At 47.7% G+C, this 10,844-nt stretch overlaps 1 protein-coding gene across 6 annotated transcripts in view; it reads right to left on the reverse strand.

Annotated features, from left to right (window-relative positions):
- LOC139757171 (sodium-dependent neutral amino acid transporter B(0)AT3) overlaps positions 1 to 10,844 on the reverse strand; it is a 242,905-nt gene that overhangs the window by 157,550 nt on the left and 74,511 nt on the right. The window contains exon 1 of one of the 6 annotated variants that reach the window (XM_071677297.1): positions 4,286 to 4,385. The exons of 4 other annotated variants lie outside the window; for them this stretch is intronic. The gene's annotated coding sequence lies outside the window, so the exon portion shown is untranslated. Of the gene's footprint in view, positions 1 to 4,285; positions 4,386 to 10,844 lie in introns of those variants that run through there. One more of the 6 variants, XM_071677298.1, reaches the window with a different exon arrangement.

Below are 10,844 nucleotides of genomic sequence, written 5' to 3' on the forward strand. Positions count from 1 at the left end.
TAATATGCTCTCCAAAATAGAATACTGCTACCCGCTGATATCCTCTTCTTCCTCCTCCTCCTCCTCCTCTCACGAAGGGGAGACACTGCAGGGTTTAGCAAGTGGGAAGAGATCTTCCATCGGCCCAAGTGACACTGGTGAGTCTGAATTACTGGAAAGGCTGAAAGCACTGAGGCTATACTCTGAAGTAGACGGGAGAAATATAATATAATTCACAGTTGAAAAATCCTAGTAAAAAAAAAAAACTGATACCTATTTGCCCCACAAGCCAATAGGGAATGTTATTATCGAATTCTTACGATGCAGAACATCCCCAACCCAAAACCATTCAGGATATATGGCGAAATAAGGACTTGGTCAAGCGTCTACAGGAAGCGTACCTGACCAACAAGGATGTGGTGGGTATTTGGGTCTGCGAACCGCGGCCTCCAACAGTCTGAGTGAGCACAGAAGTAACACAAAAAAGCTCTGTCCCGGACCGCGCTATGGGGGTAGAAACCGTTCCACACCACCGTAAGGCAAAGTGCTGTACCAAACTATGGAGATAGAAGACCTCCAAAGGTCTTCTTGAGGTATGTAGAGTAAGGGACGGTCCTACACGAAGTGATGGGAGGTAAGAAGACCTCAAAGACCATCGCAAAGGTGTACGTCGAGGTAAGGTAAGGTCCAACACTGAGCTATGAGGGTAGACGATCCCCTTAACCCTGATATAAGTCAGACGTTGTGTTGGGCCTTAGTGTGAGTGCAGGTGCACGCGGCCTAGCATACATCCCATCACATGATGGGGTCACTCCCGCTTCACACCCTGTGACCTGTGTCCACCTCAACACCTCCCCACTTTCTGTGGGGCTTCTACAGGAGGTGGCGGGATTTGGGGGCCAGGTCGGGAGGGATGGTGGGTAAGGGAGTTGGGAGGTGTCCCCAAGGCTGTAAGATGCGTTCTCTGGGACAATGCTGCAAGACAGGGAAGGTCAAGCTGATCGTGGCAATACAAGATGGCAAGACAAATTCAACATGAATCTAAAGAATAAAGAAAACAGAGAGGAATTCAAGATACAAATGTGGGGTTTAGCACGTTCAAATACGAAACAAAAAGAAACACTTGAGTTCACTTTGGGGAAACAAACTAAAGGTCACAAGCGACGCGTAAAATCGTGTGAATGAACCAATCAGCTGACGCTTGAAACGCACTGAACTGCACTGGACGGCGGGGCCATGCGCAGCTAACTGTGTCGGATGGTGGGTAAAGTGCGATTCACAGTGTCGGACGGAGGGCGAACCTGCAGGTAACTGTACGGGGGATGGCTGGGCGGGGCGGGGCGGGGCGGTATATACCCACCACCTCCACCACTGACTGTCTAGCCCAGGAAGGAGGCAACGAAAGCACTCTCTCTCTCTCTCTCTCTCTCTCTCTCTCTCTCTCTCTCTCTCTCTCTCCTTTACTCTCTCGTCAGGTCCTCAAGGACCAACTTTAAGAAAAGAACCCTTTACTCTCCCTACATCTGTCTGTGCCTGTCTGTTTCTCCCGTCTGTATCTCGCGTTTCTCTTTTCCCCCTTCTGTCTCTAGCCTGTCAGTCCCATAACTTCCTTACCATCCGCTGATTCAACGTACATATGTGAGCTGTTAAAGGTCCCTCCTCTACAGAGGAGAAATTAACCTCATTCCAGGCATTTAAGTAAGAGGAGGTTACATACTACAGACGACCATGAGGCAGACGCCAATCTAACGGCATACCTGATGTAACCCACAGTGGCTCACCTTGATGATATGGGGCACACACACACACACACACACACACACACACAGGTGGTCAACAGCCACCTACAAGGGGAGGTATCACCGCTCGGTAGGATTCATGACGACGGCGTAGTGAGTGAGGCACCACGACACTGTCTATCAAGTTCCCTTCCTTGGGTCAGGTTGCTGCCTTACAGTAGTTCCTTACACACATGTGGATTGCTGGCATTAAAGTACACAAGCACACACTCTCTCATTCTTACACAGAACACTCGACAATACGGAACTCGAGACTTTAATCTTAAAACCCTAAGAGCACACAGCTCTCGCCCTGGCGAACTGCACCGATCAAGACATAGGTAAGGAGTGCTTAAGAGATGGGAGCCCCCACAGGTGTAGAACTCCCTCCCTATACTCTGTACACAGGTATATACAAATACATAAATACACACACCCAAGTCAAGAGCAGAGAAGGCGTTCCTCCAATCCTAATCAGGCATCAGTACATCTGCCCATGGCCAACCTGTCGCCCATGGTTACCCATGGCCGCCCTACTGCCCCCAGCCGTGATATGTGGGGTACATGGGTGTGCCAGTCTATAGCAAGACAAATGCCTCGGTATCTTGCCAGTGACCCACACGGGTCATCTAGCCTCTGGTCCCGTCCACACCCGCCACCCTGGGCTGGACTGTACTGTGGACAAGCGCAACATGATGATCCGTCATATTCCACTCCATGTTAACTCTCCTTACATCAACAAACACTCATGTTCCATCTGGGGGAACTACACTCCTTCAGCATGACGCCACGACCATTGAGCGAGTGCGACCCTTGAGGACGACGGTACGACCACTGAGCATGAAAGTACGACCCTTGAAGACGACGCCACGACCATTGAGCGAGTACGACCCTTGAGGACGACGGCGCGACCACTGAGCATGAGAGTACGACCCTTGAGGACGACGGCGCAACCACTGAGCATGAGAGTACGACCCTTGAGGACGACGCCACGACCACTGAGCATGAGAGTACGACCCTTGAGGACGACGGCCACGACCACTGAGCATGAGAATACGACCCTTGATGACGACGGCACGACCACTGAGCATGAGAGTACGACCCTTGAGGACGACGGCACGATCACTGAGCATGAGAATACGACCCTTGAGGACGACGCCACGACCACTGAGCATGAGAGCACGACCCTTGAGGACGACAGCACGACCCTTGAGGACGACGGGGTGACGCTTGGGTATGATGGCTGAGCGTTTGACCTGACCCTTAGAGGACACGCCATCATACCTAAGGGTCGTATCGTAGTGCTCAAGGGTCGTACCGTCGTGCTCCAGAGTCGTACCGTCGTGCTCCAGGGTCGTACCGTCGTGCTTACGGTCCGCTCCATCTCGCTCAAGGAGTCGAGAGGCATCGCCTCTTTTAAACTGACTTCGAATCCCAAATCCGTAAACTCACTGTGTGACATCACACACTAGATGCTCTTCTGACGCACACCAGTACAGTACTGAAGACTATACAGTGACACACTGTGTAATACTGGAACCCATAGTATATAATTCGTTAATACCCCTTCACAGGCCAAGTTCTTTTGAATTAAATTCTTTTTATTTTTCTGCACCAGAAAATTGTGAATCTGACATCATCATTTCGCCGCTGACATACAAATACACGTTCTTTATTTTCTTTTTCCCCCCCTAAATAATGAGTCAGTATTCAAAGCTATAAGGGACAAAGGTAAATAATGAGTCAGTATTCAAAGCTATAAGAAACAAGGGACGATCAACTGCTCTGAGAGGGGTTTTTTTTGACGACGATGCGTCTCGCTGACCAAACTGAAAGGGGGGACTGCAAATTGACGGGGCTAAAGGTCGCCTCTCTCTCTCTCTCTCTCTCTCTCTCTCTCTCTCTCTCTCTCTCTCTCTCTCTCTCTCTCTCTCTCCGCTAAACTTCCATCACAGCGTCGTCGCGGGCTGTTAAGCCTTCAGATGATCTACTCACACCCTGAACATCAACACGGAGGAATACAGTCGAACGTAATTCACTCCAACAACGGCGAACCAAACCCAGGTAAGTAGACCTTGATAACGCTGGAAGGAGAGAGAGAGAGAGAGAGAGAGAGAGAGAGAGAGAGAGAGAGAGAGAGAGAGAGAGAGAGAGAGAGAGAGAGAGGAAAGGAGGGGGGTGAACTGAACTGCAGACCACATTGGCAATCTACCGCGTAATGATGTAGTGTCTGGTTAATTGATTGCAAGGGAAAGGTGGAAGAAAAATGACCAGACGACCAATTAAAGGTTTGATGACCCATAATACTCCACGTTTCTCCATATAATTAAGCATACCTTGCAGGGTGATTTAGGCCCTAAGTGTGGCATGATAAACTGCTATATCAATTCATTATCTTCTTTAACAATAAATAAAAAAAAAGACACATGTTAAGAGTTATAGTTCACAGGTTAGTGAAGGTAACTGGAGCCTCTGATAATAAACATAAGTAAACATGTTAAGTTTATGAAATATCGAAAGCCATTTACCCTTGGTCACTCCAGACCCATCATGAGCGGTGGGTCAAGACCAGCCATGGAGGAAGGGCGAGGTCACATGTCCAGCACCCCCGCCCAGTCAGCCAGCCAACATACCTGCAACAAATGAATGCGCTGAGAACACACTCATAAGACGTCTGTGAGAGTGAGTGAGTGAGTAAATGAGTGTGTGTGTGTGTGTGTGTGTGTGTGTTAAATTTGTTAATAACTAAACAACTACAAACATAGAACATGATTCACAAGTACACAAGGGCAAATATGTACTATGACTAATGTATATATATATATATATATATATATATATATATATATATATATATATATATATATATATAATGAAGCAATTAGAAATAAAAAAAACAGCTTCATCATCATAAAATCATTCTTGTTTCCCCAACCTTGCAACATAATCGTGTTTGTAGCACGGCCCATTTCTCTGTGGTCCACAGGAGGATCAAATTAAATAAATAAATGGATAAATAAATAATACCATTAGTATCATCCCCAGTAGAGTTTTGGGTAGTATTATGTGTCCTTGATCGTGATTCCAGATCCGTATATAATGTGGGACATTCCGTGATCCACGGACACAAGAGGTCGTCCCTCGGTGAATCCACGTACACAATAAGGCTAAGAACCCCAGCAGGAGATGGGGTGGGTGCTCTCTCCAAGCGTAGCGCGCGGAGGTCGGTCGGGCCCCTGTGATACTCCACAGGTCTCCCCTCACTCCCTCTCCGTCAGAGCAAAACCATGGGAGCTCCTCGGCGGAGGGGGGGGTGTTGTGGCGTCTCGGTGTGAGAGATTCACGCCGCCAGCAGGTCTACATGACGCCCTGGGTATCGGCGGGGTGGAGGGCGCGCTGCGACCTCCCACAGTGGGAATCACCACAAGTCTTCTTCGTCTTCACACAGTGGGAAAATGAAACACGAAAAGTTCCCAAGTGCACTTTCCCAATATACATATATATATATATATATATATATATATATATATATATATATATATATATATATATATATATATTTTTTTTTTTTTTTTCATACTATTCGCTATTTCCCGCGATAGCGAGGTAGCGTTAAGAACAGAGGACTGGGCCTTTGAGGGAATATCCTCACCTGGACCTCTTCTCTGTTCCTTCTTTTGGAGAAAAAAAAAAAAAAAAAAACCCGAGAGGGGAGGATTTCCAGCCCCCCGCTCCCTTCCCTTTTAGTCGCCTTCTACGACACGCAGGGAATACGTGGGAAGTATTCTTTCTCCCCTATCCCCAGGGATAATATATATATATATATATATATATATATATATATATATATATATATATATATATATATATATAGGAGAGAGGTAAAGGCAGGTGGAGTGAAAGAAACGACATGGGACATCCTGGTAAGGGAGGGGAGAGAGAGAGAGAGAGAGAGAGAGAGAGAGAGAGAGAGAGAGAGAGAGAGAGAGAGAGAGAGAGAGAGAGAGAGAGAGGACCCCCAGGAGGAAGCGAGGGTGAGACATCAATAATGGTCTCCCAACCAGCGTCAGGCAGACGGAGTCAACAGGGAGGGACGCACCAGCACCAGCAGGAGACGCATACCACCACATCCAGTCATACTTTTAGGCCAAGCTCCCTCCGGGGCGACGCAGATGACGAGAGAGAGAGAGAGAGAGAGAGAGAGAGAGAGAGAGAGAGAGAGAGAGAGAGAGAGAGAGAGAGAGAGAAATCTATTCCTCGCTGTGTTTCTAGACCTGTTGTCAGCAGAGATCAAGACGTGAGTAGGTAGGCTCGGTGTGTCTCCTGCACAGATAGACCGAAGTCATTCGTCTTCATTAAAAGACTTGAAAAGCTTTTAAATGGTGAAGAAATTTACATTATATATATATATATATATATATATATATATATATATATATATATATATATATATATATATATATATATTATTATTATTATTATCATTATCATTATATATCATACTTTGTCGCTGTCTCCCGCGTTAGCGAGGTAGCGCAAGGAAACAGACGAAAGAATGGCCCAACCCACCCACATACACATGTATATACATAAACGCCAACACACGCAAATATACATACCTATACATTTCAACGTATACATACATATACATACACAGACATATACATATATACACATGTACATATTCATACGTACTGCTTTCATCCATTCCCGTCCCCACCCCGTCACACATAAAATGGCACCACTTCCCCACCGCCCGTGCGCGAGGTAGCGCTAGGAAAAGAAAACAAAGGCCACATTCGTTCACACTCATTCTCTACCTGTCAGGTGATAATGCACCGAAACCACAGCTCCCTTTCCACATCCAGGCCCCACAGAATGAAACACAATAAGTTTCATTTTCCTCGTGGTTTTATGCACACACACACACACACACACACACACACACACACACACACACACACACACACACACACATATATATCATATATATATATATATATATATATATATATATATATATATATATATATATATATATATATATATATATATAACCCCGTGGATGCTGTGGTTGGGGAAGTATTCGTGTTATCTGCAGAGGGAGGGAGAGGTCCACGTCTTGTTACCTAACTAGCCAGCCACCAGAACCTTGTCCCTCCCTTGGCAATAGGAACCGCCCAACACGGGGAACTTTTCTCTCGCTCCAACTGTAAGCTGGGGACAACTCAGGGAAGTTCCTTGTGTGTGTGTGTGTGTGTGTGTGTGTGTGTGTGTGTGTGTGTGTGTGTGTGTGTAAGGGCAGTGGCCCTGTGGTGACAGATAAGAGTGTGGGGACGACAGGTGAGGAGAGTAGTGGAGGAGAGGTCCTGTGGTATATGTGCTGGATGCCTTAGCTGGAGTCCTGGGGGAAGTGTGGTATATGTGCTGGAGTCCCAGGAAAGTGTGGGATATGTGCTGGAGTCCCGAGGAAGTGTGGGATATGTGCTGGAGTCCCAGGAAAGTGTGGGATATGTGCTGGAGTCCCGGGAAAGTGTGGGATATGTGCTGGAGTCCCGGGAAAGTGTGGGATATGTGCTGGAGTCCCAGGAAAGTGTGGGATATGTGCTGGAGTCCCGGGGAAGTGTGGGATATGTGCTGGATGCCTTAGCTGGAGTGGCGGGAGGCAGAGCATTTAAGACCAAGAAAATAACTTTTATATTTACTTTGACACAGGACAGGAGGGTATGAGCAGTGGGACGTAAATAGTTAACAAGTGTCAGATATAAGAGGGCTTAGTGGTGGGGAAATGTGTGCCAGTGAAGTGGCATGGGAGTGCAGAACAGTGCTGGATGTCAGGAAGATCAAAATGTATGGAGATCATAAGTGCAAGATTCGTGTAGCAAATCATGACGAAAGCTAATGAGTGTGAAAAGCAGCGGCAAATCGTGATGAAACAAGCGGCAAGGTATGGTGAATGTCGTGGTAATTGTTTGTGCTATATGTAGCGGGAAAGTGTGAGGAAGTGTGACAGAAGTAGTAGCTATATAGCACCAGCAAGGAGCGCTTAACGTAGCGGTATAGCACTTGGGATGTAGCCACAACGTAGGCGTGATAACAGCGGCCCAGTGTCGCGCTAACGTGCCACGTTGTGACAGTACGTATGCAAAGCAGCAGTTAGAGAGAGAGAGAGAGAGAGAGAGAGAGAGAGAGAGAGAGAGAGAGAGAGAGAGAGAGAGAGAGAGAGAGAGAAACCTCAAAACTACTCGGTCTGGTGACCTCTGGCATCCATCCGTAGCCGCTCGCGCGTACCATATGAAAAAAAAAAAGAAATTATCGATCATTTCCAATCGTGAAGTTACGCGCATTTCTCCCACAATTTCTCTCTCTCTCTCTCTCTCTCTCTCTCTCTCTCTCTCTCTCTCTCTCTCTCTCTCTCTCTCTCTCTCTCTCTCTCAGCCCCCTAAGTCTGCCTTACATACACGCATCTAAGAGTGTCAAGTATTCATGGCGTCGATAAAATCGTCCGTGTCAATACTCCGTCCTGCAGTATATCAGCGTCAGAGCGCCGGGTCTTTGATGAAATATGCTCAGTACGATGGATTTATGAGGGTACTGCCGGGCGGAGTGGGTACTGCCGGGCGGAGAGGGTACTGCCGGGTGGAGGGGGTACTGCCGGGTGGATGGGGTACTGCCGGGTGGAGAGGGTACTGCCGGGCGGAGGGGGTACTGCCGGGCGGAGGAGGGGTACTGCCGGGCGGAGGAGGGGTACTGCCGGGCGGAGGGGGTACTACCGGGCGGAGGAGGGGTACTGCCGGGCGGAGGAGGGGTACTGCCGGGTGGAGGGGGTACTACCGGGCGGAGGAGGGGTACTGCCGGGCGGAGGGTACTGCCGGGTGGAGAGGGCACTGCCGGGCGGAGGGGGTACTGCCGGGTGGAGGAGGGGTACTGCCGGGTGGAGGGGGTACTGCCGGGCGGAGGAGGGGTACTGCCGGGCGGAGGGTACTGCCGGGCGGGATACGCGCCTCCCGCTGTACTGCCCAACCCGCTCTTCCACCCCACCACCCCGTCAAGGAAGGGATCACTCCATTTCTTATTTCTCAATATCCATTTTCCCGCATCCCTTAGTTCTGCTCTCTCTCTCTCTCTCTCTCTCTCTCTCTCTCTCTCTCTCTCTCTCTCTCTCTCTCTCTCTCTCTCTCTCTCATATTCCTTCTTAGTCGTTTACATTTGCTGACCTCTCTCTCTCTCTCTCTCTCTCTCTCTCTCTCTCTCTCTCTCTCTCTCTCTCTCTCTCTCTCTCACACACACACATACACACACACACACACACACACACACACACACATACATACACACACACACACACACACACACATACATACACACACACACACAGTCACACAGACATACACAGGCACACACAGTCACACAGAGACACACACACACACAGTCACACAGACATACACAGGCACACACAGTCACACAGAGACACACACACACACAGTCACACAGACATACACAGGCACACACAGTCACACAGAGACACACACACACACACACACACACGCCGGGGTGAGCTAAGCACGGGGTGGCGGGGGGGGGGGCATCCAGCGTAGTGGCACATCAGAATCAGAGCCAAGCAGGTCCTGGGCACTTGGCGCGCGCCCTGGGGCAGGACCAGCCGGGCTATATATACGGCCCTGGCAAACCCCCTCCCCCCATCCCCCCCTCTCTCTCTCCCTTGGCGAGAGTGCCACCAGGTCAAGAGAGAGAGAGAGAGAGAGAGAGAGAGAGAGAGAGAGAGGGGGGGGGTCAGCAAATGTAAACGACTGAGAAGGAATATGAGAGAGAGAGAGAGAGAGAGAGAGAGAGAGAGAGAGAGAGAGAGAGAGAGAGAGAGAGAGAGAGAGAGAGAGAGAGAGAGAGAGAGAGACACTAATGCTGATGGATCATTAAGATATTTTCTTCCTGCGTCTAAGTATGTTTAGACTAAACGTCCTACATGAGAAGTTGATGAACGTCCACCACACTGAGCACACCCACCCCTGGCCTCACCGCTGTGCTCATTGCCTTCGTACTCTCAAGGTATGGCTCATGACACAAGGGTTATACTATTAGCATTCCTTCCAGGTAACATGTCCATATATATATATATATATATATATATATATATATATATATATATATATATATATATATATATATATATATATATATATATATGTATATTGGAAAGGATCACAATTTTGCGCGCGATCAAAATGTTCCTATGAGTCCATAGGGAAAATGAAACACGAAAAGTTCCCAAGTGCACTTTCGTGTAATAATCACATCACCAGGGGAGACACAAGAGAGAAATATATATATATATATATATATATATATATATATATATATATATATATATATATATATATATATATATATATATATATATGTATATATATATATTCCTATGAGTACACGGGGAAATGAAACACGTTAAGTTCCCAAGTGCACTTTCGTGTAGTAATCACATCATCAGGGGAGATACAAGAAAGATCGTTATATTTCTCTCTTGTATCTCCCCTGATGATGTGATTATTCAACGAAAGTGCACTTGGGAACTTACTATGTCTCATTTCCCCGTGGACATTAGTCCTTCATTTCTCCCCACTGGCTTCTACCCATCGAAGGACTCCCTCTCTCATTCCTGCCTGGAGTCCTACCTTCCTTGCCACCACCTTCCTATGTGGTGACAGTGTCAAATGCTTTCCTGTATTCCAGATACAGCCCTGTCCACCCACTCAAGACTTCTCTCCCGCAAAACCATAAAAAGGTTCGATTATCATGACCTCCTTTTCCTTGACGCAGTGATGTCTTGCACTTAAATAGTTTCTCGTCTGGCGGGAGGCGACCATTTGCTTTCTGATTATTTTTCCCAGTACCTTACTGACCATCCTCCCCAGGAAGACAGGGCTGTACGCGCGCTCTCACACACACACACACACACACACACACACACACACACACACACACACACACACACACATATATATATCATCCCTGGGGATAGGGGAGAAAGAATACTTCCCACGTATTCCCTGCGTGTCGTACAAGGCGACT

This window comes from Panulirus ornatus, chromosome 25, assembly GCF_036320965.1.
Source record: "Panulirus ornatus isolate Po-2019 chromosome 25, ASM3632096v1, whole genome shotgun sequence".
Lineage (NCBI taxonomy): Eukaryota > Metazoa > Arthropoda > Malacostraca > Decapoda > Palinuridae > Panulirus > Panulirus ornatus.